The 26,886-nt window shown below is 46.1% G+C and overlaps 1 long non-coding RNA gene across 21 annotated transcripts in view; it reads right to left on the bottom strand.

Moving 5' to 3' along the window:
- LOC103351959 (uncharacterized) overlaps positions 1–21,521 on the bottom strand; it is a 40,788-nt gene extending 19,267 nt beyond the window's left edge. For 2 of the 21 annotated variants that reach the window (XR_016228131.1, XR_011385328.2), the window contains exons 1-5: positions 20,891–21,503; positions 20,336–20,496; positions 10,156–10,344; positions 1,921–2,059; positions 71–218 (exon numbers count right to left, since the gene is read on the bottom strand). This is a non-coding gene — a long non-coding RNA (uncharacterized LOC103351959). Of the gene's footprint in view, positions 1–70; positions 219–1,920; positions 2,060–10,155; positions 10,358–20,335; positions 20,497–20,890 lie in introns of all 21 variants that reach the window. The other 19 variants (XR_011385329.2, XR_007912111.3, XR_011385330.2 and 16 more) reach the window with 17 other exon arrangements.
- Positions 21,522–26,886: the final 5,365 nt, after the last annotated feature.

Raw genomic sequence — 26,886 nt, 5'->3', positions numbered from 1 at the left:
TCCCAATGCAAACCTGTCAATCAGAAGCCCGGGTCACAAGCTGGTATCTGCAGTGGGAACAGGCCCTCACCTGTGGGATGTGAAGCTGCCTCGCGGTGGGCAGTGGTGGAGCTGAATGGAAGTAGGGTCGCCCGGCTGCCCACTGGGAAACCTCTGCAGAGCTGATCAGCTGTGGTGGGGAGAAATCTGCACCTGTCACGGTGGCCGGAGATGCTGTGCTGTGAGACAGGAAAAGCACGTGTTAGTTTTTTTCATAATTGCACTGGATAATGCAAATAACACACACATCATTATCACTGCAAAGTGACAGAAATTATACATGACTCCAGAATTTTTCATCTAATGTCCCAGTGGAGTTTTGGGAAGGAGAGGAAAATCGGCACCACGCTCCACTCGCCTGAAGGTGCACAGCGTCCTCTTACAACGGCTGGAGCTGGGCCGATCCAAAGCCAGGAGCCAGGAGCTTCTTCCTGGTCTCCCGTGCAAGTGCAAGGACCCAAGGACTTGGGCCACTTCTACTGCTTTCCCAGGCCATAGCAGAGAGCTGGAGTGGAAATGGAGCAGCCAGGACTCAAACCGGCGCCCGTATGGGATGCCAGTGCTGCATGCTGGGGCTTTAACCTACTGGGCCACAGCGCCTGCCCACAGCAACTGTACTTTAAAAACTGGCATGCACACTGTGGCACAGTGGATTAAGTTGCTGCTTACAACACTACCATCACATATCAAAGTGCTAGTTAGAGCCCTGGCTACTCCGCTTCTCATAGAGCTTCCTGCCGATGCACCTGGGAAAGCAGCAGAAGATGGCGTAAGTCCTTGGTCCCTGCCACTCACATAAGAGAACCGGATGGAGTTCCTGGATCTGGGTTTTGGCTTGACCCAGCCCTGGCTCTCACAGCCTTCTGTGGAGTGAACCAGCAAATGGAAGATCTCTTTCTCTCTCTTCCTTCCTCTGTCACATTACTTCTCAAAAAAAACTTAAAAAAAATCTTAAAAGTACGATTATCATTCAATAAAAAAAAAACTAAGTGGAAAAAATATGATTATCATTGGGCCCGGCACTGTGGTGTACTATGTAAAGCCGCTGCCTGCAATGCTGGTATCCCATATGGGCGCTGGTTCAATTCCTGGCAGCTCCATTTCCGATCTGGCTCTCCGCTGTTTCCTGGGAAAGCCGTAAAAGATGGCCCAGGTCCTTGGCACCCTGCACCAGCATGGGGGAAAGGGAAGAAGCTGCTGGCTCCTGGCTTCAGATTGACCCAGCTATGGCCATTGCAGACATCTGGGCAGTGAACCAGAGTATAAAAGACCTCTTTCTCTCTCTGCCTCTTCCTCTCTGTGGCTCTGCCTTTCAAATAAATGAATAAATCTTTTTAAAAATGATATCATTTATGGAAGCATCAAAGAGTATAAACGTTTACTAATAATCTGATGACACATATGCAATGCATGTACACTTAACACCAAAACACTAAGAGAAATAACGATCTAAATCAGCGAGAGACACACTCTATTCATGGACCAGAAGACTCAGTATTGTTAGCATCTCAATTTTCCCCAGTCTGATAGATAGATTCACTTAAATCCCAACAGTCATTTTTTTAAAGAAATTGAGATGATCATGTTAAGGTTCATGTAAACATGCAAAGGTTCTCCACTGTGAATACAACTTTGTAAAAGAACAAAGCTAGAGAACAATCATACCTGAAGCCAAGATTCTTGTTAAACCTACAGTCATCCAGTGTGCTACTGGCGTGAAATGAGAAAATATCATCAAAGGAATGGGATTAAAAATCAGAAACAGCCAAATATATATAAACATGGGACCATACTTCATCTCCAGGGTATTCTTCATTGTCAGGAGGATTGACAGCTGTTATCCTATTGTATAGATGAGGCTGGTGGAGGGACGTGACTTACCTCTACTGTCGCCACGATGGGAGCCTGATCTCCTCACTCTTGCTCTGCTAGCCAGTCTAGGAGCTCCATTCCACACCTGCATCGCCTCTTAGAACTTCTGGTTCTGGGTGCACAGTCTGCACCCTTCCCTGGTGTGAATCTAGAAGAAGGGACAGTAAGGGGATACGCAAGTACATAGAAGAAAGAGGAAAGTAGGAGGATGGGAAACAAAACAGACACATACATATAGAGAAAGCTGATTTTTGACATACAAAAGCAATTCAGTGCAAGGAAGAAAGTATTTTTTTTCTTTTTTTAAAGATTTGTTATTTATTTTAAAGAGTTACAGAGAGAGACAGAGATCTTCCATCTATTGGTTCAACCCCCAGATGGCTGCAACAGCCAGGACTAGGCCAGGTCAAAGCCAGGAGCTTCTTCTGGGTTCTCCATGGGTGGCAGGGACCCAAACACTTGGACCACCTTCTGTTACTTTTCCCAGGCCATTAAAAGGGAGCTGGATCAGAAGTAGAGTAGCCGGGGCACAAATCGCCACACACATGGGATGCCAGCATTGCAGGCAATGGGTTTACCTGCTTCTGCAATGACACTGGGGAGGGAAGAGATGGGAGGGGAGGGCAGGGGGGGGAGGGAGGGGAGGGGAGGGGAGGGGAGGTCCTAACTATCCCAAGTACTACCAGGTTTGTGGAGGATGAAACTCACACACTGCGGGGGCCATGAAAAACAGAACAACCACACTGGAAATCACTGGCCACTGTCTCACCATGTTACCCTTAAGTCTACTATGTGATCCAGCTATTGCACTCACAAATCTTTATCCTGAGAGAAGGAGGCCTGTGTCTGTGCAAAGACTTACATGAGTACAACACTGTCTACAGCAGTTTCATGCGTATAACACTGCCCAAGCAGCCACAATTTCCCAAATGGGTGAATGTATAAAACAAACAGTATTATATTGATACAGTGGAATATTACCCAGCAATATAAAAATAAGCAATGTGGATATGTACAACAAAATGAATAAACCTTAAACACTGTGAATGAAGAAATCCAAATCAAAAAAATCAAAAGCCAAACAAACAGAAATATCTCCATGATGCCATTTACTTAGAACGTCTTGGAGAAGAATCCTAACGCACAGTGACAGAGGCTGCACTTGGCTGGGCACAGGGCAGTAGGAGGCGATGAGACACTGGGTACCCCCGAACTGAAAATGGTGTCCTGAGACAACACAACAATGGTATTTAGGCTCTTCTGAGAATTTCAGGGGACACAGCTGCATAGCGCTGTGATAAAACAAAGTACATGATAATTGACAATGACTACTTTTGAAAATAACTGAACTGTTGTACTTGACCAATTTAACAATTTTTGATAAATTCCTGGCATCCCAAAAATTTCCAGAGTAGAATGGCTGAAAACATGGCAATCATTTTAGAATGCATATTATCATCTCAAGTTGCTCGGAGGTTGAGGGAGGAGACCGGGGGAGGGGGGGGGTGATATGATGGATTACTATTTAGCAGGTGTTATCACTGACGGCTGCAGCAACTCTGACAGGGAGCCTTCTGATCACCGCTTTACAGAGGGGAGGTTGGGGCCTGAGAGCTACCTGTCCCATCCTGCCGACCCCACCTTTCCTTGGAAGGTAGCTCCAGGACACCCCACTCCCTGGGGCCAGAAGGGTCCCATCTCCCCCTCCCTCACGAGGAGGCCGGGCACCAACTCCTAAAGCGGGACCAAGCCAACTTGGATCTGGGATTCCTCTGTCTCCCGGCACCCCTGGGAGCTTCACTCCTCACCACTGTTGGGCTCAGAGCCACCACCATTTCCAAAAGACCTTTCTTTATGAGGGACTCTGCTTTTCCAGCAAGGCCACGTAGGTTGCCACTAAAAAGTCATCATAGCCGATAAAGTCGCAATGATGACGTCGAGTTTCCATGACAACACAGCTGCTACTCCCCTCCAGAAATGCTTCTTTAAATCCCTTTGTTACCTTGTGTTTCCATGAAAAAAGACCTTTGCCTTCCCGCCACCACGCCCTCACCCCTCACGCTCTGGGAGATGAGCGAGGCCCTGGGAAGGGGGGGGACATGGAGAATCACGCAGCGTGACGAAGCACCCTCCGTACAGAACACTGAGAGACTGTCCCTAATCACGGGACTGGAAGATCTGGAAACCAAAACGTCACATAAGGGACCTCAGAGTTTCTGGGAGGCAGGCCTACAAGAACATAGGCATATAGTAGGCAGAAACCTAGTCAATCCCACCATGCATTAGTTTATCCTGGGGGATTCTAATCCCCCATTCCTGCTGTTTTCTACCATGGGAGGGGCGGCCATGACCAAAACACATCCAGTCCCACTCCACACTCACTTCCTCTAGAGCAAGCATGCCTTTCCTGGCTGAGGAGTTTGGAAGGAGAAAAACTGGTCAGCCAGGCCCTCTCCCTCCAGAACTCTGAGGACACAGCGTCCCTGCAGGGCCACTTGCTCTGCTTTGCCCGCGGGGTGAGCTCTACTCCTCTGTCTCAGTGGTTGCCCAATTACTCCAATGTCCTTGTTCCAAAATGCAGGATCATGAGGGGTCGGTCCCCCACATACACTCCTGCTCCAAGTCTGATCTTTCTACCAACTAGGAAGATCCACAATGAATAAGAACAATACACATGGGGCTGGCGCTGTGGTGTAGCAGGTAAAGCCACCGCCTACAGTGCCAGCATCCCATACAGGCACCAGTTTGAGACCTGGCTGCTCCACTTCCAATCCAGCTCTCTGCTATGGCCTGGGAAAGCAGTGGAAGATAGCCTGGGTCTTTTGGCCCCTGCACCCACGTGGGAGGCCCAGAGGAAGCTCCTGGCTCTTGACTTCAGATCAGCGCAGCTCTGGCCATTGCAGCCATCTGGGGAGTAATCAGCGGATGGAAGACCTTTCTCTCTGTCTCTACCTCTCTCTGTAACTCTTTCAAATAAATAAAAAAAAAAAATCTTTTTTTAAAAAATGTGATGTGGCCTAGTCCTCTGAGGGCTGACAATAACGGTCCAACCTCTTCATACAAAGGCCTTGATGGACGTGTTCTATACAAGCATGGATGCACCTAAACCTGCAGCTGCATCCCAAGCCTGCTGACTCTGCGTCCTGTGTTCCTTCAGCCAATCACCCTTCCCCACCCTGCCTGCATATCACCGCAGGTTGCCCTGATGAGCAAAGTCAAGGTCATGTCTGACCACTTCCTATTCTTCATGCCTAGCAGTAGCTGAAGAGTGGGCCCAGACCAGAGTCTAGGGCCTGCCCTGAGTGACAGGATGTCACCATAACTACGACTTTGATTCCTCCACAGAGTTTCTCACGAGATTCCATTTTGGGGAGACTAAATGGCATTAGCTCTGTGGCACATCCTTTGCACCAAGAATCTCTCCTTTACAGGTTTTTCTTCAGAACATAGTGAGGGATGTTGATAAGGATCTGGCTAGGAGGACAGCCATTAAATAATTCCTTTCCTCCACTTCTGCCCCTGAATGTAGGGAGACCAAACAGTATGCACAGCCAGGAAGGGGCAGAAGGGAAATACGGTTGTCAGCACACACACACACACACACACACGTACATACGATTGTCATACGCTGACCTGGATCAGTCATCACGGTAGCTGGGCCCAAAGAGGGCACATTTAGGTCACTAGTGCCAACAGTGATGTGAACTATGCCGTGTGCTGTGCCCTTTAGCAGTGTACACAGTCTGAAAAGGTCCCACCCAGTGAGGATGACGGCAAACGCCACAGCACTCTGAATGACACAGGGTCATAGGAATTGTCACATGGAATACTGATAAGCAGTAAAAATAAATGACGATGTAAACAGGCATGAGAGATATTTGCTGCCTAACCAAGGAGCATTCTTTCTTTGTGTGGAGAAACATACACTTTCATTTCCTGCTGTTCAGAACATGCGTTAATAATGGCATCTGAATGTATTAATTCATAATTTCTGTAGATTTTCAGGTTCTGAAAAATTTGAGAAACTGACCACAAAGAAATGCATATAGATGAGCAAGGCAGTTATGTAGAGCAGTCTGTAATAATGCATAGTAAACTATCTGAGTTTTCATCAAAACAATACGGGTAAAATAAACTTTGTGGTATTATATCATGAAAGCCTAGTTGTTGTAATAAAAAAAAGGTGAAATCCTGGGGCTGGAGCCATGGCATAAAAGATTAAGCCTCTACATGCAGTGCTGGAATCCCATGTGGGCGCTGGATTGAGTCCCAGCTGTTCCTCTTCCTATCCAGCTCTCTGCTATGGCCTGGGAAAGCAGTAGAAGATGGCCCAAGTCCTTGGGCCCCTGCACCCGCGTGGAAGACCTGGAAGAAGCTCCTGGCTCCTGGCTTCAGATCGGCCTAGCATTGCCATTGTGTCCATTGGGGAGGGAGCCAGCAGATGGAAGACCTCGCTCTCTGGCTCTTTCTCTCAGTCTGTAGCTCTGCCTCTCAAATAAGTAAATAAATCTTTAAAATAAAAATTCTCACAGAAACGTGTTTACATGGCTACCTTCAGCTAAGGTTTCCACTATAGCTGTAGAAAAAAGTCTCCTGCTTTCTGTCTGATTGTGGCAGATGATCAGAGGAATACAGGGGAGAGAGTTTTTGCAGCTCAGTAATGAGCCTGTAAACTGTGAGGAACCTGTTGTACTCCTGAGAAGAACCTACACTGGAGTTCACCTGCGAAGTGCTGGAAACTAGCCCCACCACCCTCACCTGGTTCATTACATACTAAAAGCCCCAAGATGAAGCTCATAAAAAGCATGCCAGTGACACTATTCCAAGAGAAAAGAAAAGAAATGTATGTGGGTAGAGAACGGTGACCGTGAGGGTGAAGTTAGGCTGAGAAGGTCATGAACAGCATGGATGCACTTGGCTTGTCAGGTCTCTGTTCATCCAGAGCCCTCACAGCCCCAAACTAATCGTTCCCTTCCTCTCATACAGGGCTTTCTCTACTGCACAGTGACAGGACACTACACTTCCTTTTGGACACCCTGAGCCTTCCTGTAGTATTCCTATGAATCCTTCCTTTCCCTCCTAGACTTCCAGAAAGCTTTGTGGGGTCGCTTGGGCCACAGGCCCTCCCTCCCACCTTCCAGCTCTACCAAGTTCCACCTGCACTGCAGGATTTGGTCACAAGGTGGCACCATCGTACCTCTACTGTGAAAACTACAAGCCCAATGTGTCTGTAATGAGCACAAAGTGTAATATCTCCCTTAAAACCCAGCTAATAAACCTAAGTACAGAATGCTTCTGACTCTGTCCTGAAAAAACTCAGCATATGTGAAAGAACACTGTAGAAACATATACTCTGGACCATAGACATGACATTATTAAACACCAAGGTGCTCATGGTGCCTTAGCTCACACAGATGAGCAGGTGCAGGGCAGGAGGAGGTGACAGAGAGGTGACAGGCTAGCAATAATGGGATCAGGGCAGGTGTGGCCATGGTATGCAGGAGAAGGGTGGCTGAGAAGAGGCGGGAGGACGTCTAGGAAGCCTGTACAGGGTGAGGTAATGCGGGAAGAACACCCTGCTCTCTGGGAGGAACCCCTGCAGTGTGGACACCTCAGCCCACAGAGAAGGGAGAGACAAGTCAGGGGATGTGATGGAGAAGTGGGGTGAACAGCAAGTGGACCTGATTTCATGTTCATGTGCATGTACCACACAGGTGTCATTACAGCAGACAAACCCCTTCCAGACCTGTGTGACTATGCAAGATGCATGCATTTTCATCAAAGACTCAGAGGAAAAATGGAGGTGGGTGTCATCAGGTGACCAGAGCCAGGACTAATTGAGTGTTCCAGACCAGGGTTCAGAAAGAAGGAAAGCGCAGAAGATCACAGCTTGGCTTCAACCAGAACTTTCAGGAGTTACTGCCTAATGACAGGAAGCTTCGGTATCCATTATTGTCCATGATTATTTAGAACTGAGATTGGCTCCAGCCCCTATCTAATTTAAAATGATACTTCACCTGTAAGTATCTGGGTCATAAAGCTAAAGGAGAAATAAGAAACATACATACACAGAGAGTTCAATTTGTTATCTACTTTGTTTCACCAGAAAATTGCATGTAATTCATACCTTTCCAAATTAATAAATACATGTGAGTGTTACTTTATCAATCTCTTTAGAAGTAAATACTTTTCACCTTGGAAGCAGACATTGAACCTAGCAGTTAAGATGCCTGCCTGCACATCAGAGATCCTGGGTTTAATTTCTGGCTACAGCTTCTCTCCAGCTTCTCACCAATGTAGACCCTGGGAGGCAGCAGTGATGTCTCAATAATTGGGTTCTTGCCACCACGGTGAGAGACCTGGATTGCATTTCCAGCTCTTGGCTCTGACCTTGGCCCAGTCCTGGCTATTGCAGTCATTTGGGGTATAAACCAGGAGATGGAAGCTCTCTGTCCATGTACCTCTCAAATAGAAAAAAAAAAAAAGGCATTTTCCACCTAAATACAAAATTTCAACATATACAACTCATGAATGCGAATCTACATTTCCTGCTGGCCCATCTCCTATCTGATGTAAATGCATCTGTTGGCAACAGAATGCTGGACAGTATCCAGATGTGTATCTACAGGTAAGATTTAGAAGAACACACACACACACACAGAGTGTTTCCCAAAGGTGCCACCATGGGACTCATCTTCTGCACCTGGTCTTTCCATCTCACATTTTTTCTTAAGATTTATAATTGGGTGCTGTGGCATAGCAGGTTAAGCTGCCACCGGCAGTACTGGCATCCCATATGGGTGCCGGTTTGAGACCCAGCTGCTCCACTTCCGATCCAGTTCTCTGCTGTGGTCTGGAAGAGCCGTGGAGGATGGCCCAAGTCCTTGGGCCTCTGCACCCATGTGGGAGACCCAGAAGAGGCTCCTGGCTCCTGGCTTCGGATCCGCGCAGCTCCAGCCACTGCAGCCAATTGGGGAGTGAACCAGCGGATGGAAGACCTCTCTCTCTCTGCCTCTCCTTCTCTCTCTGTGTAACTCTTTCAAATAAATAAATAAATCTTTAAAAAAAATACCTGAAGCTAGGACCTAACAGGAATAACTGACATAATGACTGATCAAGTGCTAGGATGAAAGTATAAAGACATGAAGTATGAAGTGCTTTTGCATCAAGAACTCAGTACATGTTGCCTTCCTTCCCTCTCACTCACCTGTCCTCAGGGCAGCACCCGAGTTCCCGCCAGACCCCACGCACCACCTCAGGGACCAGCCCCTCAGGTGGCCCCACACCCGGGGCTCCTGGCACGGAGGCTGGGATGGTGCCTCCCCTGCCACCGAGAGGGGCCGTGCAGGGAGGCGCGGGGCGCACTAGCAGGGCTGTGCCCTCTGACCACGTCTCAAGCTGGAGGCCCATCTTCTAGAAGGGAGGCTGCTCAGGGTCCCCTAGGGAGGACGAGGGACAGAACCTCCTGCCACTCCCCTCCCCCCACCCACCTGCACAGCAGACCGAGGCTCTGGGAGCTGAGCTGGGTCATGTGAAATGGGCCTGACCGCACCGCCCCTACAGAGCTGTCCCCGGGGGTCAATGAGGAAACTGTCCAGAGCAGGGGGATCCCGTGGGGCCTCTCTGCTCCTTTAAAAGTTGGGACAGGGCAGGAGGGGCTGGCTGAGCCCAGCACAAAGGCAGGCACTGTGCACCTCACGTCTGTTTCCCCTGATGGGGGCACACACGTCTGATGTGACCTGAGTCCAAAGTTTTAGAGCCAGAAGGTTCCTCTATGTTCTTGGGTGTTTCATATTCTAATAGGAATTATTCTGGCTGGTGCCGTGGCTCACTAGGCTAATCCTCCGCCTGCGGCACCGGCACACCGGGTTCTAGTCCCGGTCGGGGCGCCGGATTCTGTCCCGGTTGCCCCTCTTCCAGGCCAGCTCTCTGCTGTGGCCTAGAAGTGCAGTGGAGGATGGCCCAAGTGCTTGGGCCCTGCGCCCGCATGGGAGACCAGAAGCACCTGGCTCCTGGCTTCGGGTCAGCGCTGTGTGCCGGTCGTAGCACGCTGGCCACAGCAGCCATTGGGGGGTGAACCAACAGTAAAGGAAGAAAGACCTTTCTCTCTCTCTCTCTCTCTCACTGTCCACTCTGTCATAAAAAAAAAAGAAAGAATTGTTCACCCTCATACCTCGGAGCAGACTCAAATTCAGTGCCCCATGCTGGGAAGATGTGTGTGTGTGTGTGTTTCTGTGTACTCACCACATGAGCACAGTGATAGGTCAGAGAAGCCAGGTGTGGTGTTCGTCCAGTGGCTGCTCGTGCGGTGCTGCGTGGGTTCATATATGTACAGGAAATGTCCGCACCTGTCCTGTCGTCTCTAGTGCAGTGTCCTCAAGTGCTACAAAATCCACCAGCATCTCAGCAAGATTCCAGTCATTCAGTGCCTCCCTGGGAGACAAAACTCAAAGAGTAACCAGTACTTCTTGTCACACAATTATCCTTTCTTCCATTGACAAGTAACTATTTATTGAACTAAAAACCCATACTATTCCATTGCAGGGATCTCATTATTTCTCAAGTACAAATAGGAAGGCACTAAAGAAATGAACATATGGACAACTTCCATGGTTTAAATCGGAGATAAGTTGAATTCTTCACATTGACTTTTTGTCATGCTCAACTTTCAAGTAATTAAAGATTTTCAAAATCCACCCTAGATATTTCATTACCTATTCAGCAACAGAAGAGCCCCCTTCTAATCCTCCCTTCAATTTTAAACCAGGGGTGGTCCCTACATTCCCTCTTAACATTCTTTTTTTTCCCGCTGACTCCTTATCCCACTGCACTACAGTCCTCAGCACTGCAAGGAATATGTATTCCAAGGTCACAAATCACTTTTGTTTGTCTGTTTGTTAAATGCAAAGAGACAAAGTTCTTCCATCTGCTATTTTACTCCTCAAATACCTACAACAGGCAGATCTGAGCCAGGCTGAAGTCAGGAGCCTTGAGCTCCATCTAGGTCTCCCACATGAATGGCAGGGGCCCAAGAATTTGAGCTATCACCTGCTGATTCCCAGGGTGCACATTAGCAGGTAGCTGGGCAGCAACTAGAAGCAGGACTCGATCCCATGCACTCTGATGTGGCATGTGGGCATCCCAAGCAGTGACTTAGCCCACTGTACCACAATGCCCACCCATACAAATAATCTTTTTGCCACTAGGTGCAGTTTCCAGTTTTTTGTGTGAATATATTAACTTATTAGGCATTATTTTTAATGGCCTACCAAGATACACATGATTGAGAAAACTGCTTCTTTCACTTAATAAATCTTTGATACTGTTCCACACTCTAGGTCATAACAAACTGGGTACAAATATAAGCTGTCTCACTCTCTATGCCATCTTGGGCAAGGTCCTTGCTCTCTCTCTTCCTCAATTTATCATCTATAAAATTCTGATTATTCACAGTATCTACCTGGTAAGGGTGCTGTGAGCATTAATTCCTCAATATATTTAAAAACACTTAGTACATAAGGAATTTTCACCAAGTTTTAAATTTCTCTTTATATATTATCATTGGTAATACTATCCTGATAACCATATAAAATACAGTTTAGACTGAGGTTTTACAATTAGTGGTACCCTAAATACTGGATGATCTCATCTCCAAATCCTGAAGTGCATATGCAGAGTCTGTTTCCAAATAAGATCACATTCACAGGTACTGGGGGCTAAGGCTTGGACAGAACTTGTTGGGGGATATAATTCAACCCAGTGCTGTTATACAAGCAGGTTAACTAACCAAAATGACATCTTATTTTATATACACACACACACACTCATCCATACATACATACATAAATATGTAAGCCCAGAAAGAGCTCAAGGGTCCATTAAAAAAAACCTGCAGCAACACAATAGAGTAGAAAATAGAGACTATCCACAAAGCCAGCATCTCTGTGGAGACCAGCATACCTGAGACACCTGGAGATGACTTGCAGGAAAAAAGAAAGGCATAGGCTATTGCTGATTGCCTTGCAGGGGGGACCATGGCAGTCTCCAGAGGCCTGCTCCGCAAAGAACTTCAGCCTCTCACCACTGAGGTAAACCAATAGGCATTCCTGCCAGGGAAATCCAGAGAAAGAGATGCAGGTGCCCACCCCTCCCCCCCTACCACCACCAAATATAGCCACACTGGAGAAGGACTTCTCCCAACCCCCAGCATTTCCCAATCCATCCATCCATAGCCATTCTGGGAATGCTCATACTCTAGACAGAGGCTCTGCAGCTGCTTTGTAAACCATTCATGCCTCAGATGCTGTGACCTTGGCAATAGTAATCTAGCGCATACTCTGGGCTCCAGAGCCAAGCCCATGCTAGACATGGACCATGCTCCAAGCACTGGCTCAGATGTCCTACAGCTATAAACCATGCCACGGGGTCAGAGCCAGGCTAACTTCGCTCACACCTGTGGTCATATTCTTGGCTCTCTGACTACAGCACAAGAATGTATGCCTTGCATACTGCCACCAACATGGCAGTGGGAATGCTTGTGCTCCAGGGGTCATGTTCATGACCACCAGAATTCCAGAGTTATAGCCTTGCAGGTGAACCTATGCTTCAAGTCCCAGCTCCATGACAGCTCCACAAACACCATCAGACACCAGTGCCACTGCCATTGAAAACAAGCAGAAAATCCATGTGCAGCGTCAAGAGGGATCCATCCAATAGCAACAGAACACATGTTTGTCTCAAGCACACAGGGAATAGTCTCCGTAATATGTTAGACCACAAAACAAGTCTTAACCAAATCAAGAAGACTGAAATCATATCAAGCATCTTTGCCAAACACAGTGATACGAAACTATAAATAAATAGCAACAGCCATTTTGGAAAATGCATAAATATATGGAAATTAAACATGTTCCCAAACAATGAATCAAAGGAGAAATTAAAAGGGAAATTTAAAAAAATCTTGAGACAAATAAAAATGAAAAAAAAAAATATGCCAAGCTACAGGATGTAGCAAAAACAGTTCTATGAGGGAAATCTATAGCAATTAATACCTACATCGCAAGAGGAAGATCCCAATAAACAACTTAACATTATATCTTAACGAACTAGATAAGGGGCCGGCACTGTGGTGTAGTAGGCTAAGTCTCTGCCTGTGGTACCAGCATCCCATATGGGCACCTGTTCTAGTCCCACCAGCTCTTCTTCTGATTTAGCTCTCTGCTATGGCCTGGGAAAGTAATTGAAGACAATCCAGGTGCTTGGACCCCCGCACCTGCATGGGAGACCCGGAAGAAATTCCTGGCTCCTGGCTTTGAATAGGCCCAGCTCCTGCCATTGTGGCCATTTGGGGAGTGAACCAGCAGATCTAAGTCCTTTGTCTGTCTCTCCTTCTCTCTGTCTGTAACTCTTTCCAAAAAATAAAATCTCTTAAAAAAAGGAACCAGATAAAAAAGAACACAATAATCCCAAAGTTATTTGGAGAAAGGATATAATAAAGACCAGAGTAGAAATAACTGAAAGGGGCAGCGCTGTGGTGCAGCAGGTAAAGCTGCCATCTGCAGTGCCAGCATCCCATATGGGCACTGGTTCGAGAGCTGGCTGCTCCACTTCTGATCCGGCTCTCTGCTGTGGCCTTAGAAAGCAGTAGAAGATGGCCTGAGTCCTTGAGCCCCTGCACCCATGTGGGAGACCGGAGGAAGCTCCTGCCTCCTGGCTTCAGATCGGCCCAGCTCCTGTCAGTTGCAGTCATTTGGGGAGTGAACCAGCAGATGGAAGGCCTCTCTCTCCACCTCTGCCACTGCCTCTCTAACTCTGCCTTTCAAATAAATAATCTTTAACAAAAAAAAGAATTGAAAAAGAGACTAAAATAACAATGGAAGAGATAAACAAAACTAAGAATTGGTTTGTTAAAAGATAAACAAAATCAACAAAATATTAACTGAACAAAGAAAAAAGATAACTCAAATCAGAATGAAAGAAGAGATACTACAACAGATACTAGGATAAGAGACTGCTATAAACAATTATAAAACAAATCATAATTCCTAGAGGAAATGGACAGTGTCCTAGACAAATACAAGCTACCAAGACTGTTATGAAGAAACAGAAAATCTGAACTGATCAAAAATGAGTAAGGAGATTGAATCAGTAATTTAAAATCTCCCATCAAAGAAAAATCCTAAGACCTGAAGGTTTTACTACTGAATTTTATCAAACATTTAAAGAACTAATATTAATTCCCCTCAAACTTTTTCACAAAGTTAAAAAGGAAGAAAAATTTTAAAATCATATTATAAGGCCAGGATTATCCTGGAACCAAAAGCAAACAAGGATACTGCAAGAAATAAAACTACAGACTCATATGCCTGATGAACAGACGAAAACCCCTCAACAATATACTAGCAAACACATTAAACACAACAGCACATTTTTTAAAATATTTATTTTATTTATTTGAAAGACAGAGTTACTGAGAGAGGTAGAGACAGAGAGAGAGGTCTTCCATCCACTGGTTCATTCCTCAGATGGGTGCAACGGCCAGAGCTGTGCTGATCTAAAGCCAGGAGCCAGGAACTTCTTGCAGGTCTCCCATGTGGGTGCAGGAGCCCAAGGACTTGGGCCATTTTCTACTGCTTTCCCAGGCCATAGCAGAGAGCTGGATCAGAAGAGGAGCAGCCGGGACTAGAACTGGCGCCCATATGGGATGCCGGTGCTTCAGGCCAGGGCTTTAACCTACTGCCCCACAGCGCCGGCCCCACAACAGCACATTAAAAGGATCACTTACCATGATCACATGAGATTCGTCCCTGGGATTCTAAGAATGACTCAGGAAAAAAATTTAAAAATGAAAAAAAAAAAAAAAGACTGAGTATCTCAGTATATGAAAATCAATAAACATGATACACTATATTCACAAAATGAAGAATAAAAAATGCATTATGATCTCAATAGATGCAGAAATGGCCTTTGACAAAATCCAACATCTTTTTATGATTAAAATTCTCAAAAAAATAAAAATTAAAAAATTAAAAAAAAAAACATAAAGGGGTAGCAGGTAAAGCTGCTGCCAGAAGTGCCGGCAACCCACATGGGTGCTGGTTCGAGTCCTGCCTGCTCCTCTTCCAATCCAGCTCTCTGTGGTGGCCTGGGAAAGCAGTAGAGGATGGCCCAAGTCCTTGGGCCCTGCACCTGCATGGGAGACCTGAAGAAGCTCCTGGCTCCTGGCTTCGGATCGGCGCAGCTCCGGCCGTTGCAGCCATCTGGGGTGTGAACCAGTGGATTGAAGACTGTCTCTCTGCCTCTCCTTCTTTCTCTGTGTAACTCTGACTTTCAAATAAATAATTTTTTTAAAAATTTTTTTAAATCTCAGAAAATTAGGTACAGAAATGCATTTCAACAAAAAAATCCATATTTACAAGACTACAGCTAACATACTGAATGGTGAAAAAGATTTAAAATTTTCCCTTTACAATCAGCAACAAGGTAAGTGGCCCACTCATGCCACTTCTACTCAACATTATAATAGAAGCCGTAGACAGAGCAGTTAAAGAAATAAAAATCATACAAATCAGAAAAGAAGTTCAATTGTCTCTTTTTGCAGATATCATGATGCTTTATACACACACACACACACACACACAAGCACACACACAAGGGAGCTTCAAAATATTCACGAAAAAGTCATATTATCTTTAAAAAAAGATTTATGTATTTATTTGAAATAAGAGTTATAGAGACAGAGGCAGAGAGAGAAAAAGGGCTTCTATCTGCTGGTTCGCTCTCCAAATGGCCGCAGTGGCCAGAGCTGGGCCAATCCTAAGCCAGGAGCTTCTTCCCTGGTCTCCCACATGGGCGCAGGGACCCAAGGACTTGGACCATCTTCTACTGCTTTCCCAGGCCATAGCAGAGAGCTGGAGTGGAAGTGGAACAGCTGGGACCCGAACCTATATGGGATGCCAGCACTGCAGGGGGCAGCTTTACCCGATATGCCACAGCACCAGCCCTTACATTATCTTTTAATTCCATTTTCCATGAACTTTTGAAAAGGCCCCTTGTATTAAAAAAATATTAATGAATCCACCAAAAACCTGCTAGAACTAATTAAAAAAAAGTTCAGTAAATTTGCAGGATGTAAAGCAAACAGAAAAATCAGCTACATTTTCACGTATCAACAATGAATAATCTGAAAAAGAAATAAAAGAAACTCATTCCCATTTATAATAGAGTCAGAGAGAATAAAATACTCAGTAATAAATTTAATCAAGGAAGTAAAAGATCCATACACTGATTATTACAAAACACTGATGAAAAAAATTGAAGAAAAAATAAAGGAAAAGGTATTCTGAGTTCCTGGATTTAAAAAACATTGTTAAAATCTCCATACTATCCAAAGTGATCTACACTTTCAATGCTCATCAAAACTCCAATGGCATTCAAAAAGAAAATACAGGGACAGGCACTCTAGCACAGCAGGTTGAGCCACCACCTATGACTCCAGCATCTTGTGTGTGTGTGTGTGTGTGTGTGTATTCACACCTCTATACATATATGCTCTTTCCCTCTCTTTCTCACAACCCAGAACCCAGGAATTCATCAAGGTGGATTTGTTTGGGAAAAACTACGATTTAATGCTGAAAGTCAAGAGCTACTGAACTATTTTATTTTAGCAATAAATTATTCCAGATCGCTTACAGAATTGTGTCAGGGACATTTTTTTCTCTCTAGTCTTTATATATTGCTGATAATTTCTAAAAGCTGATAATGGAAATACAGGCAAAGGAGTGCTGTGATGGTTAATTTTGTATGTAAAATTTTCTGGGTCACAGTGCCTCGATATTTAGTTAATTATTCTGGATGCTCCATGAAGCTGTTTTTGTATAAGATTTACATTTAAATTGGCAGACTAAGTAAAGCAGATTGTCCTTCCCAATGCGGGTGAGCCTTACCCAATCAGTTGGAAGCCTGAGTAGAATTAAAAAGGAAATGTCCCCCAAAGAAAGAGCTCTACCAGCTCACTCTTTGATTTCATAGCAATACTGGCTCTTCCTGCCTTTGTACTCAACTTCAACTCTTTCCTGAATCTGAGCCCTGTGGCCATATCCACTAGATTTTCAACTCACCATGCCTCCACAATCACATGAACCAATTTCTTAAAATAAAAATCTTTGGGGCCGACGCTGTGGCATAGCGGGTAAAGCCCCAGCCTGCAGTGCCGTCATGCCATATGGGTGCCGGTTCAAGTCCTGGCAGCTCTACTTCCGGTCCAGCTCTCTGCTATAGCCTGGGAAGGCAATGGAAGTTGGCTCAAGTCCTTAGGCCCCTGCACCCGTGAAGGAAACCTAGAAGAAGCTCCTGGCTCCTGGCTTCGGATCGGCGCAGCTCTGGCCATTGTGGTCATCTGGGCAGTGAACCAGCGGATGGAAGACCTCTCTATCTGCCTCTGCCTCTCTGTAACTGCATTTCAAATAAAATAAATGAACAAATATTAAAAAAAAAAGATGTCTAATCTCCTCAAACTGATCTATAGATTCAGTGCAACTCCAATAAAAATCTAGCATTTTTTTTAAAGATTTATTTATTTATTTGAAAGTGTGGGGAGCAACTCGAACTAGACTAAGTTACTGGAATTAAGACTTATTCTATGCATCTGCTCTCCCACAATATGGCGCTGGGAGAGGAGGAAACAGCTTCTACACAGCTGCCTCCAGTTCAACCAATAAACTGTAGGACCTGCTCCTGATTGGAGGAGAGCAGCGTACTCGGCGTGTGGGTAGCAGAGTTGGGATTGGTGGAAGAGGACTATAAAGGAGGAGAGAGACAACATGCACCGGGAACATCTATCTGAAGGAACACCTGAGCAGCCCCCGAGAGAGCCGGCCGGCTGGCGGTGTGCTGCTCCCCCGCGGAAGTGGGGAAAGTGGCAGGGGGAACCCCCCTTCCACGGAGGTAGAAGGGACGGTAGCCAACCCGGGAAGAACCAGCAGCAAACCCGGGGAGGGCCGAGCAGGCAAAAGAACAACGCAGGGTTTAATGTCGTTCCTCCATGAAGAGGAGGAGCGACATAATGGTGCCGTGACACGGATATGAAGCCTAGGCAGGGTCCTGTGTCGTTCCTCCACGAAGAGGGGGAGCGACAGAAAGAGTTAGAGAGGTGGAGACAGAGACAGAGAGAGGTCTTCCATCTGCTGGTTCATACCCCAAATGGCCACAATGGCTGGAAGTCAGGAGCCAGGAGCCTCCTCCAGGTCTCTCACACAGGTGTAGGGGCCCAAGGACTTGGGCCATCTTCTACTGCTTTCCCAGGCCATAGCAGAGAGCTGGATCAGAAGAGGAGTAGCTGGTACTAAAACTGGCAGCCGTATGAGATGCTGGTGCTTCAGACCAGGGCTTTAACCCACTGCGCCACAGCACCAGCCCCCTAGCATACATTTTTAAAAAAGAAATTGACAGGGCCGCCTGCAGTGTCAGCATCCCACGGGTGTACCAGTTCAAGTCCAGCTGCTCCACTTCCGATCTCTCTGCTAATGTGCCTGGGAAAGCAGTGGAGGATGGTCCAAGGCCTTGGGCCCTTGTACCATGTGGGAAACCTGGAAGAAGCTCCTGGCTTTGGATCAGCCCAGCTCTTGCTATTGTGGCCATTTGGGGAGTGAACCAGTGGATGGAGGATCTCTCTCTCTCTCTTTCTCTCTTTCTCTCTCTGCCTCTGCCTCTCTGTAACTCTGCCTTTCAAATGAAAACACACACACACACATATATATATATTAAAGAAATTGACAAGCTTATTCTAAAACTCATGTGGAAATGCAAAGGGCCCACACTATGGAAAACAACTTCAAAAAAGCACAAAGTTGCAGGACAAATTCAGTTTCTGGCTTCAGTAAAAACCTACAGTAATCAGAACAATGTGGTATTGGCAGCAGCATAGAAAGGTATATCAAAATAACAAAGTAGAGAGACCCACACACATATGGACAACTGATTTTTGACAAAGATGCAAAGGCAATTAGGGTTCTGAAACAACTGAATTTCCATACAGCCCAAAATAAACTTGTATCCATACATCATATCATACACAAAAGGGAACTCAAAATGGCTCATAGGCTTAGATATAAAAGCTAGAACTATAAAGTATCTAGACAGAAACACAGGATTTGTGTTAGGTGATGATTTCTTGGATATGATACAAATATAGCAACATCCAAAGCAAAAATGAACAAGTTGATAAATCAGTCTCATAAAAAAAAAAAAAAACTTCTGTACTTCCAAAGATAGTATTCACAAAATAAAATGATAAGCCACTGACTGGGAGGAAATTTTCAGAAATAATATATCTGTAGGGCCGGCGCTGTGGAGCAGTGGGTTCAGGCCCTGGCCTGAAGTACCGGCATCCCATATGTGCGCCAGTTCTAGTCCTGGCTGCTCCTATTCCAATCCAATTCTCTGCTATGGCCTGGGAAAGCAGTAGAAGATGGCCCAAGTCCTTGGGCCCCTGCACCCACGTGGGAGACCCAGGATCCTGGCTCCTGGCTTTAGATCGGCACAGCTCTGGCCACTGCGGCCATCTGGGGAGTGAACCAGCGGATGCGGACCTCTCTCTCTGTAACTCTTTCAAATAAATAAATAAAATAAATCTTTAAAATATATATATCTGTTAAAGACATGTATCCAGATTTTAGAAAATCTCACAATGGTTAATAACGAATGCTTTCCCCTGCGGCCTCTGCCGAGGATGGGTCACCCTGCTGAGCTCCGGATGATTTGAAGGTAAGGCATGCTCCATCTTGCAGAGAGGAAATAATGGCCAGGGTACTGTCTGCACATGGGGCTTGCATATGCCACCTCCTGCATGAGAACCCTGCCCCTGTTAGCACCTCAGCTGCTGCATGCCATCTCCTACATGAGAACCCTGCTCCTGTTAGCACCTCAGCTGCCTGACAGTCCCTGGTGACACCAGAGGGAAACTGGAATTAGGTGGTCAGGATTACTGCTCTGTAAATATCAAAGCTGCCAACTGCCATAGGTACCAGTTAATAAACACAAGTGCCCTTCCTAATTGCACCAGCCAAGTATCAAGTCCCAGGCCTGTAACATATGAAGAGCTCTGGCTGTTGCAGCCATCTGGGGAGTGAACCAGCAGATGGAAGACCTCTCTGCCTCTACCTCTCCCTATAAGTCTTTCAGATAAAGAAAATAAATATTTTTAAAAAATTAAGTTCCTTCCCTAACTGAACTAGATTCATTGCTGTGTGACAAAGAACAGCATTCCCTAAGCTGGGCGGCAAGAGCTACTATAGAGCATGTGAAATTCCACCTGCTACATCTGTTCTCCAATGAAGAGATCAAAGTAGCTTCTCTACTTTCAGACCATTTTGTGAATGCCACAGTGAAGACTGCACAATATATATTTTCAGATGTAGGAACTCACTTGAGCCAGGTGCCGCATCCCATACTGGAAGCGCTGGGGGTCTCTTGAGAAAGGCTGGCCTTCAAATCAGTAGTAGAAGCTTCAGCAGCCAGCTCCACCCAGATCCTCAGAACCCACCTCCTTCAGACACCTGATATGCGCTCGGTCATCAGCATGAAGAGCTGCCCAGGAAGAAATGGCATACAGGAGTCATTATGCTTTCCAGAGTCACTACGTGCCCAGGACCACGCTAGACACTGGGTCAGTGAGCAACACTGACACAGTTGGGTAGTGATTATAATAACCAGAGGGTACAATGAGTTTCCTACCAGAAGCTTATTCTTTCCCCATCTATCCTCTAACAACAGATTTTTGAAGGGCTAAGGCGCGGTCTGAACTTACACAGGCCTTCGTGATCCCCCAATGACCCACACGGTACTGACTGGGCTTGCACAGGTGTTCTCACTGAGGCCGCAGCAATCCTGCGGGTGAGCCTTCTTACTCCCATTTTACAGCTGGGAAGCTGGGTTCCGACAGAGTCGTTACCCGTCCCGTCCTCCCGCGCCCCGCCTTTACCTGGAAAGTCGCTCCAGGACACCCTGGAGCAGGACCCACCACCACCACCACCAATAACTGGGAACAGGAGAGTCCCAGCTCCCTCCCCTTCACGAGATGGCCAGCACTGAGTCCCAAAGCAGACTTCCTTGGATGCAGCATTCCCTTCGTCTCTTCACACTCCAGGGAGCTTCACCTTCCATCGCGGGGTACCTACACCCTCAGCTGCGGCCCAAACACCTGAAGTCGAAACCCTGCCTCTCTCGCCATGTTGAAATCTAATAAAAAGTCTTCAGGGCCTCCATCGTCGCCGTAATGACGTCAGGTCACTATGGCAACCGCGATGCACCCGCTGATTCGCCACACAGGAAACGCCTCCGAACAGAGTTCCTCCACTGGGCAACGCACTCCACTCCCCAACCCTGACGCTCCGCTTTTTCTTAAACACCATCACTCTTCATGGCATTACCTGAGCTGTCAAAGCAATTACAGGAACTAGGCTTGGATGCAGGCTATTGGGGAAACTCTGCCCAGGTTGCTGGAAGTAAACATGTCCCTGTTGTCTTGAATTTTGTCTGCTTTAAAAGTAACCTTGGGGAAATACGAGGGTACCTAAGTTTGTGGAAAATAGAATTAAAAGGTAAATTTATTTTGGTGCAAAAAAAAAATGAATCACATGCATAGTTTTTCATAACATGTAATTTCTACGAACTTTTTGAAGATTCCCTTGTATGCATTTATTTCAAAATTTTAGTGTTGGGGCCAGCGCTGTGCCTTAGCAGGTAAATTCGCCTGCATTCCATATGGTCCCGGGTTGGAGTCCCGGGTGCTCCACTTTCGATGCAGCTCCCTGTTAATGTGTCTCGGAAAGCAGCAGAAGATGGCCCAAGTGCCTGGGACTCTGCACCCACATGGGAGAATTGGATGAAGCGCCTGGCTCCTAGCTTCAAAATCCACCCAGCTATTGCAGCCATTTGAGGAATGAACCAGTGGATGGAAGACCTCTCTCTGCCTCTCTCTCTCTAACCCTGCCTTTCAAATAAATAAATGTTTTAAAATAAATATCAGTGTTCTCTATTCACTCTCCTTCATTTTCCAGTAGGCAGCCAGCCTTTGATGTCCCTTCCCTTTGCCTAAGAAAGGTTAAAAGCAGGGATATGGTCCGGGAGTGCATTGTGGCACAGCAGGTTAAGCTGCTGCCTGCTAACAGTCATCAGGTATTAGCGCTGATCCAAATCATGGCTACTCCACTCCCAGTCCAGCTCCCTGCTAATGTGCCTGGGAAGGCAGTGGGATATGTCCCAAGTACTTGGTCCCTGCCCGGATGGAGTTCCCAGCTTTTGTTTATTTTATTTATTTGAAAGGCACAGTTGGAGAGAGAGAGAGAGAGAGAGAGAGAGAGAGAGAGAGAGAGAGAGAGAGCGCAAGATTTTGCATCCTCTGGTTCACTCCCCAAATGGCCACAAAGGCCTGGGCTGGGACAGACAGAAGCCAGGAGCCAGGAGCTTCTTCCAGGTCTCTCACATGCATGTAGGAGCCCAAGGACTCAGGCCATCTCCAGCTGCTTCCCAAGGTACATTAGCGGGGAGCTGGATGGGAAGTGGAGCAGCTGGGACTCGAATCAGCACCCATATGGGATGCTAGCATTGCAGGTGGTATCTTTACCCATTACTTCACAATGCTGGCCCTGGGAACCAGCAGGTGGAAGATCTGTCTGTCTCTCCCTCTCTTTCTATCACTCTGCCTTTCAAATAAATTAATCTTTTAAAAAAATTGTGTGTGTGTGTGTGTGTGTGTGTGTGTGTGTGTTTTAAAGGCAGGACTGGAAGCATAAGCTATCTAAAGCCAATGTTTGTTCCATCCTTTGTGAAAACTCAAACTTTTAACAAAAGGAAGGGGTTGTTTGTGCTTGATCAGGAGGGAGGGGCCTCTGAGGACAGACAGGGTGAAGAAGAGATTTCTCCCAAACAGAGATGAGACCAGAGATCTACATTTCCCTCCAGGTGTAGGCTAGGCACTTGAGCACAGCTCCATATCAATGCTTGGGGTAGCTCCGTGGATGGTCCTTTGAGACTGAGCATTCAGTCATGACAGATGTTCTCATTTGGAGTAAAAGATGGATGAAGGAGGAATATTTGACCCTAATCACAATACACCAAGCATTCTTAAGAGATGTGGCATCACACGTAAGATACCGAAGTAGGATTTTCATAGATATTCAAATGGCCTGTGGCCCTCCAAAGGATCAGAGTAAATTAAGCAGATACATACACATTTGTGGTACTAAAAATTTTACATTATGGAGTGAGCATCTGACTAAGCAGTTAAGACACTGGTTAGGATGCCCACATCCCACATGGGAACATTTGGGTTTGATTCCCAGCTCCAGCTCCTGACTCCAGCTTCCTGCTAATGTAAATTCTGGCATCCCATATGGGCTCTGGTTCTAGTACTGGCTGCTCCTCTTCAATCCAGCTCTCTGCTATGGCATGGGAAAACAGTAGAAGATGGCCCAAGTCCTTGGGCCCCTGCGCCCATGTGGGAGACCCGGAGGAGGCTCCTGGCTCCTGGCTTCGGATCGGCGCAGCTCTGGCTGTTGCAGCCATCTGGGGAGTGAACCAGCAGATGGAAGACCTCTCTCTCTCTCTCTCTCTCTCTCTCTAACTCTGCCTTTCAAATAAATAAATAAATCTTAAGAGGAGCAGCGGAATATGGCCCAAGTCCTTGGGCCCCTGCACCCACATGGGAGACCAGGAAGAAGCTCCTGGCTCCTGGCTTCAGATTGGCTCAGCTCCAGCCATTGTGGCCATTTGGGGACTGAACCAGCAGATGGAAGATCTCTCTCTCTCTCTTTCTCTCTCTCTCTATGACTCTACCTCTCTCTGTAACTCTTTCAAATAAACAAGTAAAATAAATCTTTTTAAAAATACATAAACAGGCCGGCGCCACGGCTCACTAGGCTAATCCTCTGCCTTGCGGCGCCGGCACACCGGGTTCTAGTCCCAGTCGGGGCACCGGATTCTGTCCCGGTTGCCCCTCTTTCAGGCCAGCTCTCTGCTGTGGCCAGGGAGTGCAGTGGAGGATGGCCCAAGTGCTTGGGCCCTGCACCCCATGGGAGACCAGGATAAGTACCTAGCTCCTGCCATCGGATCAGCGCGGTGCGCACCGGCCGCGGCGGACATTGGAGGATGAACCAATGGCAAAGGAAGACCTTTCTCTCTGTCTCTCTCTCTCACTGTCTACTCTGCCTGTCAAAAAAAAATACATAAACAGGATTAACATGGAAATACAAATTTAAAACCTACAGCTATAAAAAGTGGGGCATCAGAAAGCAGATTGACTACAAAAGGGCACAGGAGAATTTTCTTAGCATGATGGAACTGTTATATGTCTTGATTATGGTGGTATTTCCACAACATAAATAAATATTTTTAATAAAAAAGTAAATTTTTCAAAATAATAGCTTAATGAAGATAATTTTAAAAGCATGCATAATGAGAAGATCAGTACTACATAATGAGGAGATCACTATTATATTGTGATTCTAATTTGGCATCTTAAAAATAAATAGGGATAGGTTAAGATACCTGCACACACATCAGAGAACCTGGTTTAGATACCTAGCTCCAGCTTCCTGCCAATACAGACCCTGAGAGGCAGTGATGCTGGCTCCATCCACATGTCTAGTTTGTCAAAGTTCTTTGTGTTTTAATGGTACATTGACTATATCATATAAAAATGGATCAAAGACATAAACATAAAAACTAAAGCTACAAAACTCTGCTTCCAATCCAGCTCCCTGCTAATGCATCTGAGAAAACAGAAGATGGCCCAGTTGCTTGAGCCCCTGCCACCCACTTGGGAGACCCTGATGGATTTCTGGACTCCTTCTGGCTTCAGTTTGGCGCATACCTGACTGTTGCAGAAATTTAGGAAGTGAACCAGCAGATGGAGGAGATCTCTCTCCCTACTTTTCAGATAAACAAATATTTGTAAACGCTCATAATGTCTGCCAGTATCATAACAAAAGTTTGAAGAAAGTTGTTATAGCATGTTGGTTCAGAACATTTTATATTATGTGAGAAGGTATTTTAATATGGGAAATCCATTAGGACATTCACAGTATTTTGACCATTTTGCTCTCAAAAATTCAGGAAGCAAACCGAAGCATTGGTGAAAGAACATTAGAAATGCACTGTATTTTGGCTGAAAGTACAGGGGTGATTGTGGCCGATGAATCTTAAGTAGAGCGAAAAAATGATGCTTGATGTTGAAGGATGAGTATAGGCAATGAGTACATCTGATTAACCTGGTAGACAAAAGAGAAACAAAGAAAACCTAAATGAGCAGTCATGCTCCTGTGCTGTGTTTTACTAGAAGGACAAGGAAATAGCTTTAGCTGCTGTAAAGAACATAAACAAGAATGAAGGGGAAACAGTGTTAGAGAATAAAAACACCACCTTAGCTACTCTCAAGTGACTCCATTTTTCTCCTCCCCCATTTTTGCTTAACAAAAGCTAACTACTCACTTTTCAACTAATCAGACTTATGTTTAATTTAATAGACTTGTGTAAGAATTTGGGGAGGGGGGGCAGTGTTGTGGAGCAGTAGGTTAAGCCGCAGCTTGTGACACCACATCCCATATGAGCACCGATTTGAGTCCCAGCTGCTCCACTTTGGATCCAGATCCCCACTAATGTGCCTAGGAAGGCAGTAGAAGATGGCTTGAGTGCTTGGGTCCCTGCCAGCCACGTGGGAGACCAGGATGAAGTTTTGGGCTTCTGGCATCAGCCTGAACTGGCCGTCTGGGGAGTGAACCAATAGATCTCTATCTCTTGCTCTCACTCCTGTTCTTTCGCTCTCTCTCTCTCACTTTGCCTGTCAAATAAATAAACAAATCTAAAAAAAAAAATTCTAGGGGCTCACCTCAGAGAAGCCAGCTAAAATTGAAGGACTTCAGATACAGAAAGAACATATGATCACCAGCTGTAAATAGCTGAGCCCAGATCAAATGGACCACTACCTCTCATTACCCTCCTTAATTCTCTCCCCAACTTCCCTTTTCCTTTTAAAAGTCCCCCTGTGAACTTGAGCATTTGAGATGGCTTTTGTGACGAAAAGTCCACCATCTCCTTAAGTTGCTAGCCTCTTGAATAAGCCAGATTTCCTCTCATCAATTCTTGTCTCTCAAGTATTGGCCTGTGAGCAGTGAGTAAATGGACCTTTGTTCTCAGTAACACCACAAACTTTTTTTGACTTCATTTTAATATAAAACGGGGGAAATAAACAAAAAGCATGCAAATATACAAATGAAAAATGTCAGGGCAAGTGTTGTGGCAGAGCAGATTAAGCCACTTCTTGGGATGCCTGCATCTCCTATCAGAGCGCCTGGGATTGAGTCCTGCCTCCAATTTCCATCCAGCTTCCTGATAAGGTGCATCCTGGGAGGTAGCAGATGATGGCCTAGGTCCTGGGGTTCCTGCCACCCACGTGGGAGACCCAGATGGAGTTCCTAGTGTTCTGGGTATGTAGAATCAAAATCAAAATGGAGTGAGTGTGGCTAAAAGCTAACTGCAGATCTCTTGCTTCTGTACATATTAGCTTTGCTTGCTAATGGCTAAGGTTGTATCTTGTGAAACTATGTGGGCCCAAATTCCCAGGAATTAAGAAAGGACTAAATTGACATAAATTATTTTTTCAGAGATTTATTTATTTATTTGAAAGTCAGAGTTACACAGAGAGAGGCGAGGCAGAGAGAGAGAGAGAGGTCTTCGATCTGCTGGTTCACTCCCCAGATGGCCGCAACGGCCGGAGCTGCGCCGATCCGAAGCCAGGAGCCAGGAGCTTCTTCCCAGTCTCCCATGTGGGTTCAGGGGTCCGAGGACTTGGGCCATCTTCTACTGCTTTCCCAGGCCATAGAAGAGAGCTGGATTGGAAGTGAAGCAGCCAGGACTAGAACCGGCACCCACTTGGGATGCCGGTGCTTCAGGCCAGGGCTTTAACCCGCTGCGCCACAG

The sequence above is a fragment of the Oryctolagus cuniculus genome, chromosome X, assembly GCF_051225735.1.
Source record: "Oryctolagus cuniculus isolate XC-2025 breed Fujian yellow rabbit chromosome X, ASM5122573v1, whole genome shotgun sequence".
NCBI classification, from domain to species: domain Eukaryota; kingdom Metazoa; phylum Chordata; class Mammalia; order Lagomorpha; family Leporidae; genus Oryctolagus; species Oryctolagus cuniculus.
This window is presented reverse-complemented; position numbering and strand designations above follow the sequence as displayed.